At 39.9% G+C, this 14,629-nt stretch overlaps 1 protein-coding gene and 1 pseudogene across 1 annotated transcript in view; one reads left to right on the plus strand and one right to left on the minus strand.

Moving 5' to 3' along the window:
• The window catches only part of LOC139382490 (endothelin-converting enzyme 2-like), a 130,044-nt gene that overhangs the window by 22,713 nt on the left and 92,702 nt on the right, over positions 1–14,629 (plus strand). The gene's annotated exons all lie outside the window — the stretch shown is intronic.
• LOC139382942 (transcription factor Dp-2-like) overlaps positions 1–14,629 on the minus strand; it is a 35,331-nt pseudogene that overhangs the window by 12,544 nt on the left and 8,158 nt on the right.

The following is a 14,629-nucleotide window of genomic DNA, read 5'->3' on the forward strand; positions in this document are numbered from 1 at the left end:
CCGTTGGTAGTTTAATCTTCCGCATAGGTCATCAAATTTATTTTCCAAAGATTTCCTTCCATTCTGCTAGAAAATGTGCAGTGGGGATTTATTCGATCGCCTATGAATTCTCAGGCCTTTTTCTCCGCCTTCACTCAAATGTCAGGAATATGGGCCTGTTCCCGGGAAAGAAGTATATCATTCACGTCAGACTCATTAAAAGGGAAAAAAAAGGATAAAGGATTCTGCCAGTCCGTGGTGAGTAATCGCAGTCTAGAAGTTATTTTCGGTCATAAGAGACGGTAGCAGCAATATTATGAACAAAATAATTTAAAAAATAAGTTTCTAACAACGCAAAGACACAAACAAATCAACACAATTGGTTAGGAATATGTAAAACCCCAGCCTTGTTCTCCAGTGCCGTCTTGTCGACCCAGTGTTGGGGTGGCGACTTCGGAGAAATATGTGCAAGATGGAATTTGTATCTCCTGTCCAGTTGGCTAATCCTCTTCTTGAAGCCGTCTTTGCCGACTGTAAATAGGAACCATGTGTTTGGCTATGTGAAAGGTGATTGCCTCTGTGATTTCTATGTGTCTGCGGCACAGGAGGTTGATGGCATCTGAATTGGGGAGGACGGCTCTTGGTAATGGCTGAAGTGGAATAAGTGGAATGGTATCAAATACATCAAACACATGGTTTCCATGTGTTTAATGCCATTCCATTCGCACCGTTCCAGACATTATTACAAGCCGCCCTCCCTTTGGCAGCCTCCACTGGTCTGCGGGATGTTTTTTCGTAGGGCATAACACTTGATGGCTGGTTGTGGCTGAGGGGCTTTGCTGCTGTCGGGTGCTTTTTTTTTACCATGCAATCGTCAAAGTAGGGGATTGTTATTCTTCAAAGGATTGAAAATATTTGTGGTGTTGCCTGTTTTTGTAGCCACAACTCGGAGGCACTTTTTGCACAACACTTGCATTTGGTTGACATTGGTTTTCCTGTAGCTGAAATACTGCCATACCACAGAAGATGTGCCTCTCTTTGGCACCAAACCCAAGTTCTCGTTAGCACTGTTTTAAACTCTGAGGTAAAGCCACAGAATTTCTAAACCTCATACTAAACCTCTAAACCTAAACCGCCCTTTCTCTCCTCACCAGCATCTTCTAACTGCACGCTCAACGCAAGGATGCATGTTATTGACCAGCATGTGCATGTCATGCAGAGTGAGAAAGCCTGCTTGTGATTGGTCAGCATCCTCTGTGCATGTAGAGTGAATGAACAAAGTCTAGCACATCTCATTGGAGGAGGTACCGTACTCTAGTTTTTGATGTATTAACGGAGTGTCAAAGAAAGGAGAACATTGTAGCCTCTTGGGAAATGGATATTGCACTTTCGATCCGATTTTGATTACTCATGCAGCCCTAACACATTCTCCCCCTGACACACACGTACATACTACACATGTGCACGCACGCACAAAAGTACATGTACACACACGTACAGTACATGTACACACACACACACACACACCTTCTGATGGTTACATAATCCGCTCACCTGAACACACACACAAAATAACCTGCAAAGTCACTAATGAAAAGGCAGTCATGGTCACTCCTACAAATCCACTGCAGTTCTTACTAACCAGTGCTGTCATTCACTCTGCCCTCTAAGAAACACAAAAAGAGAGAGAGGATGGGAGAGAGATAGGGGGAGACACATGGGGAGAGGGGGAGAGAGAGAGAGAAAGAGGGGGGGAAATAAAAATAAATAAAGTTCTGGGCGGGCATGTTACGAGAGAAAGAGACCTCACCTGAGAAGCGGTGGGACACATAAGAAACAAGATGGTATACATAGGAGCTGGCTGAGAGAGGCAGGCTAGAGGGGGAGGGTGGTGAGAGAGACAGTGTTCTGCTGTAGTGAGTCAGCAGTGACCTGTTCTCTCAGGGGGGAATGTGTGTGTGTGTGTGTGTGTGTGTGTGTGTGTGTCAGACTGATGCAAATTGGACTACCAAAAAAGCCACAGAATGCAGCTGAGCTCTTAAGCAGCCCCCGCCCTTCCGACACAGGCATGCACATCACCTCCATCTACATTTTGCTGAGTCTTGCAGTCACCTGAATGAAGAGTCTCCTGAGCACAGCCCATCCCTGCAACACAGACAGAGAAATTGTTAGTTTGAAGCAGTGTGTGTACTGTTTAACATGAATTCAATATTCAAAAACTGTTAAGTGTGTGTCAGTCAGTAGTCTGTTCTCCTAGATTACAACCCATTCCATTGCCTAATGAACTGGTTTGCTTAGGCAATGGAATGGGATGCTATAATAATGAGATGCTGCAGCTCAGTGAGATGCTATGAGAGAATGACAGAAATAATTTTGATTTATTTTGTTGATTTATTCAACACTTTTTTGGTTACTACATGATTCCTTCCATGTGTTATTTCATAGTTTTTGATGTCTTCACTATTTTTCTACAATGTAGAAAATAGTGTAAAGAAAGAAAAACCCTGGAATGAGTATGTGTGTCCAAACAATCCCTGCCTGGATTGTGTGTGTGTGTGTGTGTGTGTGTGTGTGTGTGTGTGTGTGTGTGTGTGTGTGTGTGTGTGTAACAACACTACTTGTCAGAATAGCAGAATCAACCCAGCCGTCAGAAAAATACGAGTTAATGAAATCATGTGTTCGTTTCTTGGCCCTGGCAATTAAAAACAAAACGTTATGTTAGCTAATAAAAAATAAATACAATGGATCCTCCTTAAATTCTTTCCATGTTCTGGAAACAGATCAGCAAAGACAAGACCACTTTACAACAACCATAAAATATGATTATAATGTGGAACAAAGCAGGGCAGTGGTGTGTGTGCACACTTGAGCAAACAAGCAACAAGTGTACTTGAGCAATTTTTTTAAAAAGTGCGCAGCTCACCCTAGGGCCCACTTGTTGGCATTCTACGTGGGTCCCTGGGATACCATGGTGGGCGTATGTGTAAATGAGCTACCTATTAGAATATTCCCTGTGTGCAAAACTCTGTGCCTTGCTGATGATCTACACAAACACAAAATAAGAAACATCAGAGGGATTCATCAGCTCACAGGGTTGTGTTCATTTGGGCACACCGTAGCAAAATGCAACGGACACGATTGAACGGATGCAAGGTAATACAAATAATGGTATCAAGGGTCCTGTTCATTAGGCACTGTTCATTATTTCACCAAATGAAAAAAAGGGAAGGGCAACCTGAACTCATCCAATATGATTTCATTTTTGTTTTTCAATTTCATAACATCTTCCAATTGACGCCCTAATGAATGCCGCCCAGGTGAGTCATTGAGAACAGATTCTGTGCCAAGTTGTGGGTGGTGACTGAGCAGGATCAGGTTGGGTGTAGTATTTGAGAGGCCTACTATGCAGAAGTGTCTCAAAGCTGGAGCCCAACAAAAAAGAAAAAGACAAGATCAGCAGGATGCAGCAGAATGCTAATAATAATCCCCAGCTAATTATAACACGCTACAGTCAGTCTGCAGTCCGCCACACGCTATTCCTTCTCCTCCCACAAAACACTGGCTTTCACAGATGCAAGAGGATGGGGGATCTGGGTGTATTCATTAGCAGACACCGTATGCTGCAAAGTGTTACACACCGTAACACTTTGCAACAGAAAACATGTTGTAACAAAAACGAGAACTTGTTATTGGACAAATTCAGACATTCGGCGCATATACTTTGTTTGGTACCTGGTGAATACACCTTTGATCATCGACCTGACTCTTAAAACTTCTTGCGCATCAGTGGGACGCTAGCGTCCCATTTCAAAAACTTACGGTGAAATTGCAGAGCGCCAAATTAAAATGAATATAAATATTAAAATGTGCAATACATCAAAATAAAGCTTAACTTCTTGATGAACCCATCCCGTTAGTGGGATCATTTGTGTCAACATCCGCTGAATTGCAGAGCGCCAAATTCAAATTAAATTACAAAAAATATTTCATTTTTATGAAATCACAAGTGCAATATAGCAAAACACAGCTTAGCTTGTTGTTAATCCACCTGGCATGTCAGATTTCAAAAAAGCTTTTCGGCGAAAGTATACCAAGCGTTTATGTAAGGACATCTCTCTCAGCAGACAAAACATTACAAACAGCTAGCAATCAAGTAGATTGGTCACGAAAGTCAGAAAAGCAATAAAACTAATCTGCTTACCTTTGATGATCTTCGGATGTTTGCACTTACGAGACTCCCAGTTACACAATAAATGTTCCTTTTGTTCCATAAAGATTATTTTTATATCCAAAATACCTCCATTTGGTTGGCGCGTTATGTTCAGAAATCCACAGGCTGCACGGTCACGACCGGGGCAGACGAAAATTCCAAATAGTATCCGTAAAGTTCGTAGAAACATGTCAAACATTTTTTATAATCAATCCTCGGGTTGATTTTACAATATATAAATTGATAATATTTCAACTGGACTGTACCTTCTTCAATAGGAGAGAGAGAGAAAATGTCTGCTCCAAACTGTTGCGCATACAAAACGCTGCTGGCACCCAGCCTTACAATGACGCGATGTGATCTTTCTCGCTCATTTTTCAAAATAAAAGCCTTAAACTATGTCTAAAGACTGTTCACAACATGTGGAAGCCATAGGAAAAGGAATCTGGTTGATATCCCTTTAAATGGAGCGAAGGCAAGCAATGGAACAGAGAGCTTTCAGGAAAAACAGCACTTCCAGGTTGATTTTCCTCAGGTTTTTGCATGCAATATCAGTTCTGTTATACTCACAGACAATATTTTGGAAACTTTAGAGTGTTTTCTATCCTAATCTGACAATTATTTGCATATTCTAGATTCTGGGCCTGAGAAATAGGCCGTTTCATTTGGGTATGTTTTTCATCCAAACATACTGCCCCCTACACTCAGAGGTTCTAACTTGTTAATCCAGCCGCCGTGTCAGATTTCAAAAAGGCTTTACGGCGAAAGCAAACCATGCGATTATCTGAGGACAGCGCCCAGCACACAAATGCATAACAAATCATTTTCAACCTGGGAGTTGCGACACGAAAGTCAGAAAGAGCGATATAATATATGCCTTACCTTTGAAGATTTTCTGTGATTTTCTGGCACTCCAAAAGGTCCCAGTTACATTACAAATGGTCCTTTTGTTCGATAATGTCCTTTATATTTAAAAAAACTCAGTTTAGCTGGCGATTATTTTACAATAATCCGCTCGGTTTCCCTCCTCAAAATGCATACAAAATGAATCCCAAATGTTAGCAATAAACTTATCCAAAACAAGTCAATCCATCTTTATAATCAAACCTTAGGTACCCTAATACGCAAATAAATGATAACATGTAAGACGGAGAATCGTTATTGTCTTCACTGGAGAAAAATAGCAAAGAACACGCTTTCATTCACACGATTGGAAACACTTCAGCCAAAATGGGAGCCACCTAGAAAAACTACAATTTCTGGCTCATTTTTCCAAAAACCTTCCTGAAACTATTTCTAAAGACTGTTGACATCTAGTGGAAGCCCTAGGAACTGCAATCGGGCACAATTTCACCCTATTATAAAAGTGCCAGCCATTGAAATCAGTGGTAGGATGAATTCTTTCTTTTGGGATGGTTTGTCCTCAGGGGTTTCGCCTGCCATTTCAGGTCTGTTATACTCACAGACATTATTTTAACAGTGTTAGAAACTTGAGTGTTTTCTATCCAAATCTACCAATTTTATGTATATCCTAGCTTCTGGTCCTGAGTAGCAGGCAGTTTACTTTGGGCATGCTTTTCATTCGGATGTCAAAATACCGCCCCCTAGCCGAAAGAAGTTAATAAAATTGACAGAATCCCAACAGAGGGCTTTCTTTCATGAAGAAAAAAACTTGCAGCAGTGGCTGTATTTCTGTGAACATAACATTGTAGCCAATCGATTAGAAAAAAGCCAATTTACTAGCCTAAACGCTTAACTCAATCACACACTTGTATGCTAATTGCACACATTGAAATTGTCACACTGTAGTGTTGCCATGCCTCTGCTATCAACCTATCACAGTCCAGGGGACTCCTTGTTTCCTCCAATCAAATCAAATGTTATTTGTCACATGCTTCGTAAACAACAGGCGTAGACTAACAGTGAAATGCTTACTTATGGGCCCTTCCCAACAATGCAGAGAGAAATAACAGAAAATGAATACCACGTAATAAAAGTAACACTAAATATATAATGAGTAACGATAACAGGATAGATAATTAACAGAAGCAGAAGCAGAAGTGATGAATAAAAAAAGTTAGTGCAGAAAGGGTCAATACAGATAGTTAAACTATTTAGCAGTCTTATGGCTTGGTGGTAGAAGCTATTCAAGGTCCTGTTGGTTCCAGTCTTGCCATGCGGTAGCAGATGAAACAGTCTAGATTGTAGTTTTATTTAGTCACATGCACAGGGTCACAGATGTAATTGCAGTGTACAGTGAAATTAGTAACATTTTAATAGTGTAGGTGTGATTTAAATTATATGAATAATAATAATAATAATAATAATAATAAATGCAGTGTCTTCAGAATGTATTCACACCCCTAGACCTTTTCCACATTTTGTGGTGTTACAACCGGAATTTAAAATGGATTACATTGAGATTGTGTCACTGGCCAACACACAATACAATGTGTCAAAGTGGAATTTTTATTTTTATTATACATTTTTTACAAATTAATTAAAAGTTAAGTTTAAATGTGTTGAGTCAATAAGTATTCAACCCCTTTGTTATGGCTAGTCTAAATAAGTTCAGGAGTAAAAATGTGCTTAGGGATCGGCGTCCGGTCAATGGGACAGTTGTAAATCATGCAGCGCCTTGTGTCACGATCGCAGATGTCGATACATAAGTCTCTTATATCTGCTGAAAGCTTAAATTCTTGTTAACATAACTGCACTGTCCAATTTACCGAAGCTATTACTGAGAAAAAATGCCATGCTATTATTTGAGGAGAGCGCCTAACAACAAAACACTTTCACCGCAATAGGTTTGATAAATGCACCTCTGAAAGTGCAATGTGCACTTACATTCTGAAATCTTTCTCTGATTTATCATCAAAAGGGCCCCAGAGATAACATGAAGTGTCATTTTGTTAGATAAAATCCTTTTTCAAATCCTAAAAAAGGTCCATATAGCATGCACGATCGATTTTGTATTTCCACTCGTTCAATTTGCAAAGAAAGGAATCTGTGAAAATCTAACCCTAAACCATGTTTCAACCAGTCAAATTACATTCATATGTATTCCTCGGAGATCCTAGAACGTAACCAGACTTCACTATATTATTAAGGGTGTAGTATATCCTATAGGACACCAAATTTCATCAGAGAACGACGCCTTCATGGCACGCCGATGATGCGGGCAGTCTCACTTGATCGACTCTAAATTTGTCAAATAAACAGCAATCAGGATCAAACAAAGCTAGCTATCCAGCCAATGAGCTGGGCTTTACGGAAACCCTGTATCTGCCACAATATGTAGCTGCTAACCTTTTTTCGACAGCATGCCTTTTCCTTTTGGACAAAAATTATAAGAACATTCAGAGTTATGAAAACTGGTTGTTTTGCAAATGTTGAACTTATAATATGACTACTAAAATCAAAGTCCAAGTACACAGATTTGACAATATTCTTGCATGTGCAAAAATGTAATATGAATGCAAATGTGTCCTTCACGATTTGCCCAAATGTACCTGGGTGACTTCACACAAAATGTAATGTCGTTCGCGCATACTTTATGTTTTCCATCTGAAACTTTGCACATACACTGCTGCCATCCTGTGGACACCATCGGAATTAGAACCAGAGTGATGGCTGGAAGTGGGACCTTTCTGTTGCATTTCAAAGATAGAAGTAGAAAAAACTAGAAAAAGTTTTTTTTCTTTGTATTTTCTTCTACCAGATCTAATGTGTCATATTCTCGTACATTCAATTCGTATTTCCACAAACTTCAAAGTGTTTCCTTTCAAATTGTACCAAGAATATACATATCCTTGCTTCAGGGCCTGAGTTACATGAAGTTAGATTTGGAATTGTCATTTTAGGCGAAAATTGAAAAAAAGGGAGCTATCCCTATTATAATTATATATATTTATATTTATTAACGGGTCACATAATAAGTTGCATGGACTCACTGTGTGCAATAATAGTGTTTAAAATTATATTTAATGACTACCTAATCTCTGTACCTCACACATACAATTATTTGTAAGATCCCTCAGTCGAGCAGCAAATTTTAAACACAGATTCAACCACAAAGACCTAGGAGGTTTTCCAATGCCTCGAAGGACACATATTGTTAGGGGGGTAAAATAAAATAAATAAAAAAGACAGATATTGAATATCCGTTTGAGCATGGTGAAGTTATTAATTACACGGTGGATGGTGTATCACTACAAAGATACAGGCTCAGTCTTAACTCAGTTGCCAGAGAGGAAGGAAACCGCTCAGGGATTTCACCATGAGGCCAATGGTGACTTTAAAATAGATAGAGTTTATTGGCTGTCATATGAAAACTGATGAAGGAACAACAACATTGTAGTTATTCCACAACACTAAGCTTATTGGCAGAGTCAAAAGAAGGAAGCCTGTACAGAATACAAATATTCCAAAATGTGCATCCTGTTTGCAACAAGGCACTAAAGTAATACTGCAAAAAATATGGCAAAGCAATACATTTTTTCTCCTGAATACAAAGCGTTGTTGGGAGCAAATCCAATACAACACATTACTGAGAACCACTTCATATTTTCAAGCATAGTAGTGACTGCATCATGTCATGAGTATGTTGTCATTGTTAATGACTAGGGAGTTTCAGGATAAAAAAAAATTATGGAATGGAGCTAAACACAGGCAAAATCCTACAGGAAAACCTGGTTAAGTCTGCTTTCCACAAGACCCTGGGAGATTAAGTCACCTTTCAGCAGGACAATAACCTAAAACACAAGGCCAAATCTACACTGGAGTTGCTTACCAAGAAAACAGTGAATGTGGCCGAGTTAGTTTTGACTTAAATCTATGGCAAGATCAGGAAATGGTTGTCTAGCCATCATCAACAACCAATTTGACAGAGCTTGAAGATTTGTTTTATGAATAATGGACAAATGTTGCACAATCCAAGTGTGGGAAGCTCTTAGAGCAGTGGTCAAGATCACTTTCAGTCAAAAAGCAAGCAGAGATCAACCACTCGGATATATATATATATATATATATATATACACATATATATATATATATATATATATATATATATATATATATATATATATATACATACATACATACATACATACATACATACATACATACATACATACATACATACATACATACATACATACATACATACAGTGCCTAGCGAAAGTATTCGGCCCCCTTGAACTTTGCGACCTTTTGCCACATTTCAGACTTCAAACATAAAGATATAAAACTGTATTTTTTGTGAAGAATCAACAACAAGTGGGACACAATCATGAAGTGGAACGACATTTATTGGATATTTCAAACTTTTTTAACAGATCAAAAACTGAAAAATTGGGGCGTGCAAAATTATTCAGCCCCTTTACTTTCAGTGCAGCAAACTCTCTCCAGAAGTTCAGTGAGGATCTCTGAATGATCCAATGTTGACCTAAATGACTGATGATGATAAATACAATCCACCTGTGTGTAATCAAGTCTCTGTATAAATGCACCTGCACTGTGATAGTCTCAGAGGTCCGTCAAAAGCGCAGAGATTATCATGAAGAACAAGGAACACACCAGGCAGGTCCGAGATACTGTTGTGAAGAAGTTTAAAGCCGGATTTGGATACAAAAATATTTCCCAAGCTTTAAACATCCCAAGGAGCACTGTGCAAGCGATAATATTGAAATGGAAGGAGTATCAGACCACTGCAAATCTACCAAGACCTGGCCGTCCCTCTAAACTTTCAGCTCATACAAGGAGAAGACTGATCAGAGATGCAGCCAAGAGGCCCATGATCACTCTGGATGAACTGCAGAGATCTACAGCTGAGGTGGGAGACTCTGTCCATAGGACAACAATCAGTCGTATATTGCACAAATCTGGCCTTTATGGAAGAGTGGCAAGAAGAAAGCCATTTCTTAAAGATATCCATAAAAAGTGTTGTTTAAAGTTTGCCACAAGCCACCTGGGAGAGACACCAAACATGTGGAAGAAGGTGCTCTGGTCAGATGAAACCAAAATTGAACTTTTTGGCAACAATGCAAAACGTTATGTTTTGCGTAAAAGCAACACAGCTGAACACACCATCCCCACTGTCAAACATGGTGGTGGCAGCATCATGGTTTGGGCCTGCTTTTCTTCAGCAGGGACAAGGAAGATGGTTAAAATTAATGGGAAGATGGATGGAGCCAAATACAGGACCATTCTGGAAGAAAACCTGATGGAGTCTGCAAAAGACCTGAGACTGGGATGGAGATTTGTCTTCCAACAACACAATGATCCAAAACATAAAGCAAAATCTACAATGGAATGGTTCAAAAATAAACATATTCAGGTGTTAGAATGGCCAAGTCAAAGTCCAGACCTGAATCCAATCGAGAATCTGTGGAAAGAACTGAAAACTGCAGTTCACAAATGCTCTCCATCCAACCTCACTGAGCTCGAGCTGTTTTGCAAGGAGGAATGGGAAAAAATGTCAGTCTCTCGATGTGCAAAACTAAGCTTCTTGGTTACAGTTAGTTTATGTTTGCTTGTGCATGTTCGCATTTAGCTAGCATCCACTATGGGAATTCGCTAGTAATTGGTAAGCATTTCCTAGCCTTTTTTTACATTTGGAAAGCAGTAGCACCCCCTTGTGTGCACTGCCAGTAATACCGTATACCTCGGTATGGTACAGGAACAGTAGGAAGGTATGAACATCTTGATACCGCCCAACCATAGTAGCTTATTTCTGCATCCGTGTCACTAAGAGGGAGAGAGTGATGGAGACCTGCCCGAGTCAGCATTAGTATCTACTTTCATGGAGCTTTGGTCAAAAATAGTGCTCTAGCCTCGATGGAATGGTTCCATTTTGGATGCATCCTACCTAGCTAGGTGTCATTAACACAGACGTTACAGTATCATTTCCAGTCTGGATGCACGCGGCAGTCATCGTTCTTAAAACAGGCGTCGCTCTCTACAGGCGTCGTTCTCCGAGTGTGGCGAGAGTGCCTGTAAAGAAGCGGACAGTTGGTGAGCCTAGAAGGGCAGGAGAGGCACGTTCCATTCAAAGGATCAACAGTAGAGAGAAGGGTGGTGCCGCCCACAACAAACAAAAAAAAGTTCAATGACGGCCTAGGAATAGTGGGTTAACTGCCTCGCTAACCCTGATTCAGATGACCATCCTACCCATGCTAGATAATGGTGATATAATTTATAGATCGGCAGGTAAGCACTCTCTCGAGTGGCTAGATGTTCTTTACCATTCGGACATCAGATTTGCCACCAATGCTCCTTATAGGACACATCACTGCACTCTATACAACTTTGTAAACTGGTCATCTCTGTATACCTGCCGCAAGACCCACTGGTTGATGCTTATAAAACCCTCTCAGGCCTCACTCCCCCCTATCTGAGAGACCTACTGCAGCCATCATCCTCCACATACAACACACGTTCTGCCAGTCACATTCTGTTAAAGGTCCACAAAGCACACACATCCCTGGGTCGCTCCTCTTTTCAGTTCGCTGCAGCTAGCAACTGGAACGAGTCAAAGACTCATACATGGACACTTACTGACAGTTGTGGCTGCTTCACGTGAAGTATTGTTGTCTCTTGCCCTTTGCAGTGTTGTCTGTGCCCAATAATGTTTGCACTATGTTTTGTGGTGCTACCATGTTGTGCTGCTACCATGCTGTGTTTTCATGTGTTGCTGCCGTGCTATGTTGTTGTCTTAGGTCTCTCTTTATGTAGTGTTGTGGTGTCTCTGTTGTCGTGAAGTGTGTTTTTGTCCTATATTTTTTTATCCCTGCCCCTATCCCCGCAGGAGGCCTTTTGTCTTTTGGTAGGCAGTCATTGTAAATAATAATTTGTTCTTTACTGACTTGCCTAGTAAAATAAAGGTTAAATTTTAAAAAGTAAAATATTCGAGATGAGATCCTAAAAAACACTTTTGACACTTTTGACGCCATCTTGTGGCTGGTCTTTGTAATTACCAAACCGGAAATAGTTACTAAATGACACGCCGAAGCAGCTTATTTCCACAGAAGATTTGCCACTCCAAACAAGTCTCGTACGTTTAAAAAAGGTGCATTTCTGAAATTCAATGCATGCAAAATGCTCATTAGATGTCCAGAGATGCCTGAATAAATGGTTGCAAGTAAATTCAGGTTGCAAGTATTTAACTTTGGGTGTTAAGTGAGGTAAGCCACACATTTTATGATGTTTTATATACAATGAGAATGTTTATATATCACGTCAAATAATGAAAACTTACGGAGTCTGGATCTCTTTATTAAACATACAGTGTACACTGAACAAAAATAGAAATGCAACATTCAACAATTTCAAAGAGTTTACTGAGTTACAGTTTATATAAGGACATCTGTCAATTGAAATAAATTCATTGGGCCAAAATTTATGGATCTCACATGACTCTTGGTCACAGATACCTTAAAAGAAACAGGTAGGGCGTGGATCAGAAAAAAGTCAGGGGATCGTGCTGAAACATGAGGTGATGGCGGCCTATGTATGGCACAACAATGGGCCTCAGGATCTCGTCAAGGAATCACTGTGCATTCAAATTGCCTATCGATAAAATGCAATTGTCTTGGTTGTTCCGTAGCTTATGCCTGCCCATACCATGGACCCCAACGCCACCATGGGGCATTCCGTTCACAACATTGATATCAGCAAACCATGTGCCCACACAACGCCATACACGCTGTCTGCCATCTGTACGGCACAGTTGAAACCGGGATTAATCTGTGAAGAGCACACTTCTCCAGCGTACCAGTGGCCATCGAAGGTGAGCATTTGCCTACTGAAGTTGGTTGCGACTCCGAACTGCAGTCAGGTCAAGACCATGGTGAGGACAACGAGCACGCAGATGAGTTTCTGACAGTTTGTGCAGAAATTCTTTGGTTCTGCAAACCCACAGTTTCATCAGCTGTCTGGGTGGCTGGTCTCAGACAATCGCGCAGGTGAAGAAGCTGGATGTGGAGGTCCTGGGCTACGTGGTTACACGTGGTCTGCGGTTGTGAGGCCAGTTGGACGTACTGACAAATTCTCTAAAACAACGTTGGAGGTGGCTTATGGTAGAGAAATGAACATTAAATTCTCTGGCAATAGCTCTGGTGAACATTCCTGCAGTCAGCATGCCAATTGCACACTCCATCAAAACTTCAGACATCTGTGGCATTGTGTTGTGTGACCTTTTATTGTCTCCAACCCAAGGTACACCTGTGTAATGATCATGCTGTTTAATCAGCTTCTTGATTTGCCACACCTGTCAGGTGGGTGGATTATCTTGGTGAAGGAGAAATGCTCACTAACAGGGATGTAAAAAAAATTGTGCACAACATTTGAGAGAAATAAGCTTTTTGTGTGTATGTAAACTATTTGGGATAATTTATTTCAGCTCATGAAACATGGGACCAATACTTTACATGTTGTGTTTATATTTTTGTTTAGTATATTTGAATGTTAACTGCCTATTATGTGCTCCAATTTGCATGTGCAAAAAAATCTGGTTGAGAGAATGCCAAGAGTGTGCAAAGCTGTCATCAAGCTAAATAATTTGAAGAATCTAAAATCCAATGTATATTTTGATTTGTTTAACACTTTTTTTGGTTACTACATGATTCCATATGTGTTATTTCATAGTTTTAATGTCTCCACTATTATTTTACAATGTAGAAAATAGTAAAAAATTCAGAAAAACCCGAATGAGTAGGTGTGTCCAAACTTTTGACTGTTACTGTATATACAGTAGGATGCTGCTTTTATAAATTGGGTTTACGTTTAGTGCAAGCCTTTCACAATGCAGAAATACATAGTTACAATTGTGTGTTTTGCACCCCTTTCTGTCCGATGTTACATTAGTTTTTTTCCCCCACAGGAATATGTTATTTGGGTCTCCTTGGGCAGTCCAAATCACTGCTTAAAGGGATACTTTGGGATTTTGGCAATGGCCCTTTATCTAATTCCCCAGAGTCAGATGAACTCATTTATACAATTTTTATGTCTCTGTGTCCAGTATAAGGGACGTTATAGGTAGTTTAGTGAGCCAATGCTAACTAGCATTAGTGCAATGACTTGAAGTCTATGGGTATACGGTAGTATGATTCTAAATAAATACTTAAAAAATACATATCTGTAAAATACTGAAGACGTGTACATAAAATGTATTTTTCCCCAAAAACTCTTATCTGGAATTTAAAAAAATGGACAACATATCAACAATCCCCTCCGGGCAAGTCTGGGGAATATATCTATGGATAAACACACAACATTTGGTCAATGCAGTTGCTTCTGAAGCTCAGACTTTAGCAAAATTAAAGTACACTGAATTTAGACTTCTAAACGCCTATTTAGACCAGATCACCATCTCTTCAAAGTAAGTTACAAAATATAGTTCTGTTTGTAACACCCTCTGTGAAATACACTTTTAAATAATGT

The sequence above is a fragment of the Oncorhynchus clarkii genome, chromosome 24, assembly GCF_045791955.1.
Source record: "Oncorhynchus clarkii lewisi isolate Uvic-CL-2024 chromosome 24, UVic_Ocla_1.0, whole genome shotgun sequence".
NCBI lineage: Eukaryota > Metazoa > Chordata > Actinopteri > Salmoniformes > Salmonidae > Oncorhynchus > Oncorhynchus clarkii.